This window comes from Cynocephalus volans, chromosome 5 (assembly GCF_027409185.1).
Source record: "Cynocephalus volans isolate mCynVol1 chromosome 5, mCynVol1.pri, whole genome shotgun sequence".
Lineage (NCBI taxonomy): Eukaryota > Metazoa > Chordata > Mammalia > Dermoptera > Cynocephalidae > Cynocephalus > Cynocephalus volans.
Window position 1 is genome coordinate 23,136,332 of NC_084464.1, and position 13,342 is coordinate 23,149,673.

Genomic DNA, 13,342 nt, shown 5'->3' on the forward strand with positions numbered 1-13,342 from the left:
CACTTCTGATGTCCTTCCTTGTGAGACCTCCACTGTGCCCAGCTGTCCCCTGCTCGGGCTGCTATCTCATAACTCTGGCTTTAGGGGTGGGGACACTACTTTCCACTAGTCCACTTCATTTCCAAGATGGCACAGTTTCTGTCTTTAATTCCCCACACCACACTGTAGCAGGTCAAATGGTCCCCACTCAAACAAACAAACAAAACAACCAAAAACTGGAAGACATGAATGTGACCTTATTTAGAAAAAGGATCTTTGCAAGGTAATTACATTAAGGATCTTGAAATGAGACCATCCTAGATTATGGGTGAGCCCTAAGTCCAATGGCAGGTTTCTTTTTTTATTTTTGGGGTGGCTGGCCAGTACAGGGATCTGAACCTGTGACCTTGGTGTTATAAAGCTGTGCTTTAACCAACTGAGCAGGTGTTCTTATAAGAGACAGAAGAGAGGAGACACAGGCACAGAGGAGAGAGCCCTGTGAAGATGCAGACAGAGGAGAGTGTGTAGCTGCCATCCACGGAACATCTGGAACCAGAAGCTGGAAGACATGAGGAAGGATTCCCCCTGAGCCTTTGGAAGAAGCACAGTCCTGCTGACACTTGATTTTGGACTTCTGGCCTCCAGAACTATGAGAGAATAAATTTCTGTTGTGTTAAGCCAAGTTCGTGCTAATTTGTTTCAGCAGCTGTAGGAAACTAATTCAGGTCACCACGACCAGGCTGTAACCTTTAAGTGTCTTCACTAACAGTTTGGGGACAACAGAAGGAAAGAATAACATGGACAATAATTGGTAACTACGGCATAGGCTGGTCCGCCCCAGGCACATGTCCTGCCTCCTTGGGTCCAGGAGCAGCACTTCAAAGTCACAGTGTGGAGATCGGCTGATTTCACCCCAGGCTAGAGAGAGTAGGAAGTTCTTTTCTTCACAGCTGTCTAAGGCAGGCTGTTTAGTCTTTCCCAGTCCTAGCACTGACTTTTCTCTCTTTTCATAAGAAATCCTCTCCCACCCACAGGCTGTGAGCTCCAAAATCATCACTCATCAAATTGTCCAGCAGTGCTTTTCCCATGGTCTGGGTCTTTCTGTCCTAAATAGTAACATCCATGAGCCACCAACAGTTCTGTGTAGGGGGGGCTGCTCCAAGTCCAGCCACTGCTTTCTGTGCTTTGAGGTTTCAAAAAACAGTCTTAGAATCAGGGTTCCTCAGGATCGTGTTACACCGAGTTTATTTTACAATGCCTTAAGCTTGAGTTGTTTATGGGAAAGACTTCATGAAGTAAGTTTTACTAATGATTCCAACTATGTGAAGTCAATGCATATGAATGGAGACCGGGTTAGGCTGATGAGAGTATGTAAGGTGAGATTATGGGTGAGATTTTTGCTCTTTAAATATGTCTTTTAATGTTTCTTTCAGAGAGTCCATGCTGTTTTTACAGTAAATAAGTACTGTCGTAAAGTTCTGACGCTATGAGAAAAGAAATATATTCCTTTGCCTCTCTGCTCATCACTTTGGGGGAGAAAAAGATGCCGGTTGCCAGGGACCAATTTCTCTGCAGAGAGAAACTCTTACAGTTTATGTGCATTTCACATAGTCATAGATCTCTTTGGGAAGAGAAATGCTTTCCTCTCTTGTTCATAGGGAGAAAATGTTTTCTCCCATGTTATTAAAAAATATCAGTCATGAAGTATCATTTAGATTGGGTGAGGTGAGAGAAGGAGAGGGAGTGGGAGAGGGAGAAGGAGGGAGAGAGGGAGAGAAAGAGAGAGAGGAAAAGGGAGAGGGAGAGGGAGAGGGAGAAGGAGGGAGAGAGAGAGGAAGAGAGAGAGAGAGGGAGGGGGGAAGAGAGAGAGAGGGAGGGGGAAGAGAGAGAGAGGGAGGGGGGAGAGAGAGAGAGGGAGAGAGAGAATCAGGCCAAGACATGGAAGAGGATAGGGACTTAAAACAAGAAGACAGCAGAGGATCCAGAAGGCACATCAAGGCTGCCCCCTTAATTAGATGCAGCCACAGCTGGGCCCAGACAGAGGCCAGCTGCTTGCAGGAAACTGCAAAGACTGGTGAAGACACCCTGGGTGTGTCCCTAAAGCTCTGCCAGTCTGCTTTCTGCATCTGGACAGCACGTCTCCATCTCCACTTGCTGGCATCCAAATTCACCTCAAATGGCAGATTTTCTATAAAACCTTTATTGATCACTCCAACCCCACCAAGCACTTGGTTTACAAGTGTCTTAAAAGGTTTATTATATTTTGCCTAAATTTGCCTTTTGCTTGCCTCAGCCTCTCCTTTCCAACCCTCCACATGTTCTCCTCACATTACACTATGAGATTCTTAAGGGCAGCAAATGCGTACATTCTCAGAGTCTACCTTGTGTCTTCCATGCTGTCAAGAAAAATCTGTTTATGTAAACTCACTGGAAGCCCAGTGATAAAATGAAAGTTGGTTAGATTATGTTGCAATAGTAACAGAAATCAGTGAAGAGTATCACGTTATACTCCTCTTTTCATTTTTAACCACTGGTTTTAATGTAGATGCTTCAAAAATTAGTTGCAATTTAGACACAGCTGTATTTTGTGTAAAAAAGAAATACAAACGAGATTGAAAAGCTCTGCTACTCCTATTATTCATGCCTTTTGTCAGAATCTGCTGTTTAGACCACACAGCCATAATCTCATCACCAACACGTGTAGATTGTGTTTTAACAATAGCCAATAAGAGGTGCATTAAATGATTACAGAGAGTTTAAACACTCTCATGTCATGTTGAAAATCAACATTGTCTATCTGTGAATGGGTGGTTACAAGGATTAAATGAGTTAACATGTGTAAAGCATTGCTGTAGATTGGATGCCCCCCAACCTCATTGAGGCTTAATGGCCACTGTTACTGAGGGTGGGAAATCCTATTATGGTAATTGGAAGGTGAGGCCTTAAAAAGGTGATTAGATTGTAGGACTATGCCTAGTGAATGGATTAATAATGGTGGTCAGGGGCATGGTTCTGAGGGCTTTAAAAGGAGAGTGAGTGAAGAGGTTGGTCTCTCTCTGCTTCTACCATCTTGCAATGTGAGACCCCTAGGTCATTGTCACCACCAGCAGATGTGTTCCCTGGACTCTGGACTTCCCAGCCTCAGAAACTGTGAGCAATAAATTTCGTTTTCTTTATAAATTAGCCAGTTACAAGAATCAACATAGTGAAAATGTCCATACTACCCAAAGTGATATACAAATTCAATGCAATCCCCATCAAAATTCCAAAGACATTTTTCTCAGAAATGGAAAGAACTATCCAGACATTTATATGGAATAATAAAAGACCACACATAGCCAAAGCAATGCTGAGCAAAAAATACAAAGCTGGAGGCATAACACTACCTGACTTTAAGCTATACTACAAAGCTATAATAACCAAAACAGTATGGTACTGGCATAAAAACAGACACACTGACCAATGGAATAGAATAGAGAATCCAGAAATCAACCCACACACTTACTGCCATCTGATCTTTGACAAAGGCACCAAGTCTATTCACTGGGGAAGGGACTGCCTCTTCCGCAAATGGTGCTGGGATAACTGGATATCCATATGCAGGAGAATGAAACTAGATCCATACCTCTCACCGTATACTAAAATGAACTCAAAATGCATTAAGTATTTAAATATACACCCTGAAACAATAAAACTTCTTAAAGAAAACATAGGAGAAACACTTCAGGAAATAGGACTGGGCACAGACTTCATGAATACAACCCCAAAAGCACGGGCAACCAAAGAAAAAACAAACAAATGGGATTATATCAAACTAAAAAGCTTCTGCACAGCAAAAGAAACAATTAACAGAGTTAAAAGACAACCAACAGAGTGGGAGAAAATATTTGCAAAATATACATCTGACAAAGGATTAATATCCAGAATATATAAGGAACTCAAACAACTTTACAAGAAGAAAACAAGCAACCCAATTAAAAAATGGGCAAAAGAGCTAAGTAGGCATTTCTCTAACGAAGATATCCAAATGGCCAACAGACATATGAAAAAATGCTCAACATCACTCAGCATCCGGGAAATGCAAATCAAAACCACACTGAGATACCATCTAACCCCAGTTAGGATGGCTAAAATCCAAAAGACCCTGAACGATAAATGCTGGCAAGGTTGCGGAGAAAAAGGAACTCTGATACATTGTTGGTGGGACTGCAAAATGGTGCAGCCTCTATGGAAAATGGTATGGAGGTTCCTCAAACAATTGCAGATAGATCTACCATACGACCCAGCTATCCCACTGTTGGGAATATACCCAGAGGAATGGAAATCATCAAGTCGAAGGTATACCTGTTCCCCAATGTTCATCGCAGCACTCTTTACAATAGCCAAGAGTTGGAACCAGCCCAAATGTCCATCATCAGATGAGTGGATATGGAAAATGTGGTACATCTACACAATGGAATACTACTCAGCTATAAAAACGAATGAAATACTGCCATTTGCAACAACATGGATGGACCTTGAGAGAATTATATTAAGTGAAACAAGTCAGGCACAGAAAGAGAAATACCACATGTTCTCACTTATTGGTGGGAGCTAAAAATTAATATATAAATTCACACACACACACACACACACACACACACACACACACACACACACACACACACACACACACACAAACCGGGGGGGGGGAAGAAGATATAACAACCACAATTACTTGAAGTTGATACGACAAGCAAACAGAAAGGACATTGTTGGGGGGGAGGGGGGGAGGGAGGAGGGAGGGAGGTTTTGGTGATGGGGAGCAATAATCAGCCACAATGTATATCGACAAAAGAAAATTAAAAAAAAAAAATCCTGGCTCTGTAGCTTCCCGGCTATGAGTTGCTGGGTAAGCAATTTAGATCCTGTGCCTTAGCTTCCCCATCTATAAAGCAGGGGTAATAATAGTACTTACAGTGTGTGGTAAGGATTAAACAAGTTAATGTGTGTAGAGTTCCTTCTGTAAGTGAGTACTGTAGAAAGAAACCTAATTATAATTTTTAAAAGGTTGGCAATGAAAAGGGTTTTCATTACCTACCACATAGGTAGAAAAACAACTCTAAAATTCAATTAGATGTTCCTGTGCTCTCCAGAAGTCTCCTCTCTATCGCCTGGCATCAGAGTTGGCTTAGGATTGGGGATAAGTCCTCTAGTTTATTCTCTCACATAAGCCTAGTCTCCCAGGAGTAGATTGATGAATTAGAGGGGCCTATAGATCATCTAAAGGGAAATTCAAATACAGGTCAAAGGATAGGTAAAGAGGCCAGGGCTAAATATAGAAATGTGGTAATAATTTGTGTGGAAAAATTGGAGAAATCTCAACAGTGACAGCGAAGAGTAAGGATGAGCAGGCAAAAGGAGAAGAGGCTGGGAAAAACCTCTAAAGATAACCAAATTAGTAAAATTTTAAACATGAAATGTGTACTTCCAACATAAGATGCCAGACTAAGCACACTCTATTTAAGAAAGTTCATTAAAATTATAGTAAAAGATGTAAACCTACAACAATGGAAAGAAAGTGTGGTGGGTATCAGAGGATACAGAAGGCAAACTCTTGAAAAAGTGCTGACAAGGGCAGCTGAGCTTAAAATCTTCACAGAGAGGCTGCAGCAGAGGAGAGAGAAGCTAGGCTGACCAGCAGACCCTGGGGACAGGCTGGGTTCCTGACCATCAGGCCAGATGCATTAGATAGTAGGTTGGAAAAAGTAGGGCTGAAAGTAGGAAGTAATTATAGGTTCTATATGGAACTTTTGACAATGGATCCCAGAAGACAGTGGAGCATTCCTTCACAGTTGAGGGAAAATGCCATTAACCTGAAATTCTATACCTAAATCATTATTCCGTGTTAGAATTGAATATAGACATTTTGTAAACATGCCATGGGTGGAAAAGTTTGTTTCTCGCATACCTTTTCTAAAGGAATTATTTGAGGATGTGTTCCAAGAAAGCAAAGAACTAAACTAGGATAGAGTAAAGTACAGGATTCAGAAGACAGTGTAACCAACTCAGGGGGGCAGTAGAAAGTAGCTCTAGTGTGAGCACAAGGCAGCAGGGCCCGTGGGGAGACTGGACTGGAGAAGAGGCTGAAGGGACGACCAGAGACCAGATGGTGTGAGAGAGTGCTAGAAGAACGGAAGGATAAGCAAATGGCAGAGTGCGCAGAGGATGAGAGGAGTGATGAGGAACTCCAGGTCAAAATGAAAAGCAATGCAAGAAAATCATGGCCTGAATATGAAGCAAATGCACTAGGATGCCTCATAAAGATGAATAAACTGGGTTCCAAACAATAGATAGACTGTGCAAGAAGCTGGAAGATAAAGGAAAACATTCACACATGGGAGAGTAAAATATTTATATAATAAATTCATGGTGCAAAAGTATAGCATCTTGGTCCATTTTGTGTTGCTGTATCAGAATAGCACAGACCGGGTAATTTACAATGAACAGAAAATTATTCAGCTCATAGTTCTGGAGGCTGGAAACCCCAAGAGCATGGAGTTGAAGAACACTACTTGGCACAACAATGATCAATATTTACACCATCAAACTATGTAAATATTATTAGTTGGTTCTTTAACTTATGGAATCAACCTGTATACAAACACTGAAAACTTTATTTAGGCATGTAAAAAATTTAAAAGTTCTGAACCCTGACAATATAAAAGTAAGGATTTGGCTACAACATTGAGAAGTGGAGGGAAGGATATAGATGACAAGATAGTTATTTTACAGAGGGGGCAATAAAGAAAACTAATAGAAGGGCCAATATTATTGATGCAGATCTGCTAGCGAGGGAGGGAAGAAGAGAAAGCATTACAGATAAACTAGATCATCATCAAGCAGTGATGGAGTCAACAGATAAAATCAGAAGCTGAATATTCAAAAACGAGCTGTATAAATGTAACAGAGGCTTCTAGTTAACTATTTAATATCCATCCTCCTCCTTTTTATACAATAAAAATGAATCAGGGCACATGGCCATCCAGCTAAAACTACATTTTCCTTGCAGTTAGGTATGGCCAACAAGGATGGGAGCTGAAGAAAAGTGTTCGAACTTCAGATCAGGTCCTTAAAATATGAAAAGCATGGCTCTTGCTCTGCCTCCCTAGGCTGGAATGCAGCTGAGGCAGAGAATCTGTTAAGCACGTGGAAAAGGTCCACCTCTCACAGAGGCGGGAGCAGCAAGATAGAAGGAGCCTGGGTCCCAGCACTATCAGAGTGCTCTAAATTGCCTACTAGGGCTATGTGAGAGGAAAATAGCTTCTGCCATGCTAACACCACTATATTTGGGGGTTTGGTGTTAGAATAGCCTGACTTGTATCTGACTCCTACGAGTAATTATCTGGAGACATAAAGGTAAACATGTAAGATTTAAAACAGAAATGATTGAAAGTTTTATTCTGGAAACTAGAATCAGGTGGTGTAGCAGTTGAACAGAAGATAAACATTGCTTTTCATTACAAAGCTATGTTATTTAATTTTTAAGCATGTGCTTGCACTATTTTGATGAAATGAAAGGTAATTTGTTAATTAGAAGAAGATAGGACATATACAGTAGCAAAATGAAAATAGCCCATTCTTTCACCACTATGAGAAAACAACTTGGTGATTTACTTTAAGCTACTTTTCTACACACATTTTTTCTTTGTTTGATTGAAAGTCTACTTTTGACATTTAAATTTTTAACCTACATTATTGTACATATGTTATTTTATTTATTTACTTATTTTTTTGGTGGCTGGCCTGTATAGGTATTGAACCCTGGCCCTTGGTGTTATCAGTACCATGCTCAAGCCAACTGAGCTAACCAGAAAGCCCCCATATATATTATTTCAAGTGAACTCAGGCTCCTGTGTGGAGATTGGACTCTTGGAGGCAAGATGAAAAGGGACATGACCAGTTAGGAAGTTATTGTAGCTGTCCTGGCAGGAATTAATGGTGGCTTGTACTTGGATAATAATAATAATAGAAATGATGAAGGAGTTAGGATTCTGGATACAGTTTGAAGTTTGGTTCCAAAAGAGTTTGTGCGTGGATAGCAGGTGGGGCATGAGGAAAGGGAAGAGCTATTGGGTGACTGGGAAGGGAATGATGCTGAATAGTAAGGGAGGAATAGATTTCAGGTAGGAAATCAAGAATTCTGTTTTAGATACATCAAGTGTCAAATACCTATTACACATCTAAGTGAAAATATTGAGTATCAGTTGTATATAATAAATCTAAGCTCAAGAAGAGCTTAGAATTTCATGCGTACACACACACACACACACACACACACACACACACACACACACAATACAGAATATATATATTTCAAAGATCCTCGGTCTTTTAAAAAAGATCCTATATATGTATAAATATACGTTTATTTTTTATTTTATTTTTTTTTCCCAAAGATCCATACCAGGTCATTCACCTTTTGGGAACATCCTAAAAGCCATTAATTCTCCTCTGTACTGGAACACCTACACAAGGTTTTCTTAGCCAGACTCAGAAAAACGCCTCTTTTCCCCATTTCCCTGCACTCACATTAGGCGACAGGTAGTTTTTCTTTTTTTTTTTTCATTTTCTTTTTTTTGACCGGTAAGGGGATTGTAACCGTTGGCTTGGTGTCGCCCGCACCGCGCTCAGCCAGTGAGCACACCGGCCATCCATATATAGGATTCGAACCCGCGGCTGGAGCGCCGCCGCGCTCCCAGCTCTGCTCTCTCCCGAGCGAGCCACCGGCCGGACCCAAGCGGGCGGGTAGTTTAAATCACGTAGTAAAAGAGGGTGAAATCAAAAGCTGTGATCCACAAGAACAAATGGGACGTCAAGTCGGTTCACCATTGGCAAATGGGGGCGTTTAAATAACTTAATGAAGAAAATGCAAGTTCTCAAAAAGAGGCCGACCCCCGACTCAGGCAGGGGGAGGGGCCTGCGCCCGCCCCGCCCCTCTCCAGGGGACGCGGGACGTTTACACTCCTGACAGCGCCGGCCGCGGAAGAGGAGCGGGAGCCGTTGGAGGAGGAGCGGGAGCCGTTGGCGGAGGAGCGGGAGCCGTTGGAGGAGGAGCGGGAGCCGTTGGAGGACGCGCGCGCCTCCGTCGCAGGGTGGGTGCCCGCGCCCGCAGCGTCAGCGGGGCGGCGCGGCGGGAGGTGGCCGATCGGCTCCCGGCCTCGCAGCCCAGCCCCCGGCCCAGCGGGCCTTACCGCCGCCGCGCCTGGCCGAACCGACCGCACGCTCCGGCTCCCTCGCGGGCGGGAGAACGGAAAACTCCCAACTTCCTGGTGAGTCGCTGCCGCCGGGGGCGCGGGCGCCTGGGCCGACTGGCCCCTGCCGGGCGGGGCTGCTTGTGGGAGTCGGGCCGGGAGACGGAGGTCGGGACCCTGCGGGGCGGCCTCCAGGAACCCCGCGCCCGGGGGATGTGGGGCGGGGCGCGCAGAGCTCGGGCCGGCTGGGGGTTCGGGTCTGATCATTGGCAGTCGTTGGCGCGGGCTGCAGGAACCTCTTGCCCGGTACCGATTCTGTCGGCCCGAGGCCGTCGTGGGCGCCGCGGCGGTGGCAACAGGTCCTTGCTGTCAAGACCTGAGGAACTTCAGTGAAGTCCCGCCCTCGGCGGATGCTGATTGGTGGCGTCTGGTATTTATCCTCGCGGATTGGTTGAGTCCATCTGTCAGGATTCGGCAGCAGCCCGACTTAGAAAAATGAAGTTCACTGGGAGAGAGAGAGTGGTGGCAGCCAGGGACATCGGGGAGGACCTGAAGTGTCTGGAGAAGTACAGGGTGGGTGACAGACCTGCTGGAGAATGACCTTTAGAGAGAGTCGGGATTAGAAAATGTCGGAGAGGGATTGATTGCGAGTTAATGGCGAACATCCGTGGTGACAAATGGAAGTTGAGGCCAAAGTCAGGGAGAAGAAGGGGACCCAAAGGAAAAAGAAAAGTAAGACCACGAGGCTTCAGAGAAGCGTTAGGCAGCAAACACAAGCTAGAGGATGCGTCAGTGAGGTCTTAGAACTCCCGTTGCCTCTCTTTTATGCTGTAGACTTTGGGAAAGGTATCAATAAATGAATCCTGTTCTCGCATAGCTGTAGTCCTTGTTAGGTATAAACACTAAAAATATCTAGGATCCTGCCCTTCTCTGCACGGGTGGCCCAGAGCCCACGTCAGGAACTCCAGAGGCCTCTGTCCCTGCTCCTTCCCAAGGGTGACCTGTGCTGCTGGTGTGTGCACCTCTGGCTTCGAAGGCAGCTAACTGCAGGGCTGTGCTTGCAACTTGGATGTGAGAGCTGTGGTGTTCACGTGGAAACCCAAGAGGCTCTTTGACTTCTTGAGGAGCCGGGGTGGGAAGAGAAGGGGAGATCGATCGTGTGCGGTCTGTGGTCCTCACAGTATGGCCCAGCCTGAAACTTCAGGGTGTCTAAAAATCCTAAACTTGAAACTGACTTTCCAGGTAATTAGGAAGGTAAGTTGTTGGAGTGAGCAGGACTGAAGCCATGTTGGGAACTAAAACTGCATGGGTTCTAAAAGATTTGCAAAGGACACAGATACTTTTTTCCTTGGACTTCATTTCTCTGAGTTCCCTCTTTCCCCATGGTTATTAGATATTTTGAACCTCGGTTATGGGTCAAGATGACATTATATACATGGACGTGAAGCTGTTCTCCGGTCAGCCTGGAGCTGCAGAATTGCATGTGCTATCCAAGGAAGACTCGCTAAAGCTATGCTGATTCCATCCCTCCAGCAGGACCCTGAGATAACAGCAAGGACGGGAGCAGAAACCAGACGGAGGCTGGCTGAGACTGCACCTGGTTCCTTGCACGTGCCCCTCCCTCCTGCTTTTCATTTCCCGTGCTCCATTCCCTCCGCTCCCCCTTAAACTCCCCTGAAACCCTAAAGTGGTAGACAGTTCTAGTCTGTCTCCTTAGACATCTGATAATGAACTTGCTGCCTCGCACCAACATTTGGGGCTCACCAGTCTTTTGTTTCTGATTGGTGAGCAAGCGGTGGGACCTGGATGCCAGGAACATACTTGTAAAGGTAGGAGGATAGGACATATTTGATTGAACTGTTTGCAACTCAAGATGGGGCTTATAGGACTTCAGCTTGTGTTAGTTGATTGGGGGAGGGTTCAAGGAAGGGGTGGTTTTGTTCTAGACTGGGTGCTGTCAAAAAGCAAGAGCAATTCTATGATTATCTTAATTTTTACCTAGAAGCAGGCAAAATAGTGCAGGAAAGGGAGACATCTGGCCCTTTTGTGGTGTGGACTAAGTTCTTGTTTTTGTCTGTTCTTAGACAATTACAGAACGGTCTTGGTTTTTGTCTGGATCCAGAAAGGTAACAGAGAGAGTGTTCTGGGACATGGTTTATGTTCAGTAGGAGAACTCCATGGCCTGGCTCAGCTATGGTGGTCAGGGGCTGCTTTTTTTCTTTCTCAAAGTTCACATTATAATCGGTTGTTTTTTTCCTTTTTTTAAAAAAGATGACCGGTAAGGGGATCTTAACCCTTGACTTGGTGTTGTCAGCACCACACTCTCCCGACTGAGCCACAGGCTGGCCTTGTTTTGTTTCTTTTAATCAAATACATTCTGAGTTAGTTCGTTCCTTTTGCTTATAACAAAATACATGAAAGTGGGTGATTTGTAAAGAAAACAAAATCTATTGCTTACAGTTTCTGAGGCTGGGAAGTCCAAAGTCCATCTGGTGGTGGTGACAGTGACCCCGGGGTCTCACATTTCAAGATGGTGGGAGCTGAGAGAGCAAGACAGAGAAAGACAGACTCTCCTCTTCTTTTAAAGTCCTGAGAACCACACCCCTGACCATCATTTTTAATCCATTTGCTCCTGAATGGTCCTACAATCCAATCACCTCTTCAAGGCTCCACCTTTCAACTACCATAATAGGATTTCCCACCCTCTTAACAGTCACAGTGGGGGCTAAGTTTCTTTCTTTTTTCTTTTTCTTTTTCATGTACAGCAACCAGGGATTTAAGATAAATACAACCAGCATAGAGAAACTCAAAACTATACATAAGCCAAACCCAGATGCCAAGAAGTGGGGATGAAGGCAGGATTTCTGACCCTTTGGTTCAGCCGGCCCTGCAAATAAAATCCAACCAAAAGAAATCAAGAAAATAACCACGATTCATACTGAGCTGTGGGAGAAAGAGGGGTGACGGGACAAAGGTAGGTGTGGGTGTCACCATGGGGTCAGGTCTGACCCTGGGCTGGGAGGGGGAGGGCAAGGTCCTTCACCACCACATAAGCCAAACCCGAGCCACCCAGGTGCTATGAGGCCCTGCCCGAGCAGGGAGGCTGTGTCACACATGCGGCAGGACCCCGCCCCTCCCCCAATGGGATCAGACAGTGGCCACCCAGGCCTGCTGGGCTGGAGACTGACACAGGTTCTGCCTCCTTGTTTAGGCTGCCTGTGGAGAGAGGACGGGGTCACTGCTTAATGATGGCACCTGGCTCAGCCCCAGCAGACCACAAGAAGCCGGCCCCAGACTCACTCAGTGCCTCCAGCAGCTGTGCGGACGCCGCATCCTTGGCTGCCGTCATGCCCGTCCTGCCCATCTGGGGCCAGCGCAACCCAGATAAGGCCGCTGAAAGGCACTGGATGACCAGGGATCACCGCCTGGTACCAGAAGTGGTGCCAGCCAGCAGGTCCTGTCCCCAAACACTTGGTGAGGAACACTGGGCTGCCCAGCCTCATTTGTTGGCACAGCAGCTGGAGGGCAGCCAGAGCCCCTTGGGACCCTAGCCTGTCCCTAACCAAGGCCAATCGGCTGCCCTGCGGCTGTAGGCACCGCAGTGAGGGACCCGCAAGCTGCTGGCGGAGTCGCTGCTTCGGGCCTGGCTTGAGCCACTCCACGGCCACCTGCCCTCCACAGAGGCGTGACAGCCCTCCCACCAGGGCCTTTGGGGGCAGGCGGCGGCGCTGCGCTGCGAGCTGAACTTGAGCAGCGCGATCTGCGCGGGCGCCGCCGGGGCTGGGCAGCAGCAGCGCCCCCCTGCAGGCCGGGCGCGGAGGCTGCAGCGCGAGCAGCAGTGGTGGCGGCTCCCGTCGGCGGCGACGCGTCCACGCGCAGCTCGCTCTTCTCGCCGCAGCGGGCGGCTGTGCAGTGGGGCCATGGCGGCCTGCGCGCCGCGCGGCGAGCTGCAGAGGGCGTCGGGAAGACGCGGTTCAGGCCGCCGAAGGTCATGGGCAGGCGGATCTCGCAGGCGGCCCGCGCGCTGCCACAGTGGGATCTGCTGGTGCTCGGAAACGTCGTGGGGCAGCCGCCCGAGAACACCTCCGAGCCGGCCGGCGGCGGGCTGCCCACCCGGCCTTGGACTGGCC

The 13,342-nt window shown here is 46.4% G+C and overlaps 1 long non-coding RNA gene across 1 annotated transcript; it reads left to right on the forward strand.

Moving 5' to 3' along the window:
* Nucleotides 1-9,101: 9,101 nt before the first annotated feature.
* On the forward strand, nucleotides 9,102-13,048 carry LOC134379258 (uncharacterized). The gene is made up of 3 exons (XR_010023711.1): nucleotides 9,102-9,290; nucleotides 11,978-12,186; nucleotides 12,424-13,048. It is a non-coding gene; the product is annotated as an uncharacterized LOC134379258 (long non-coding RNA).
* Nucleotides 13,049-13,342: the final 294 nt, after the last annotated feature.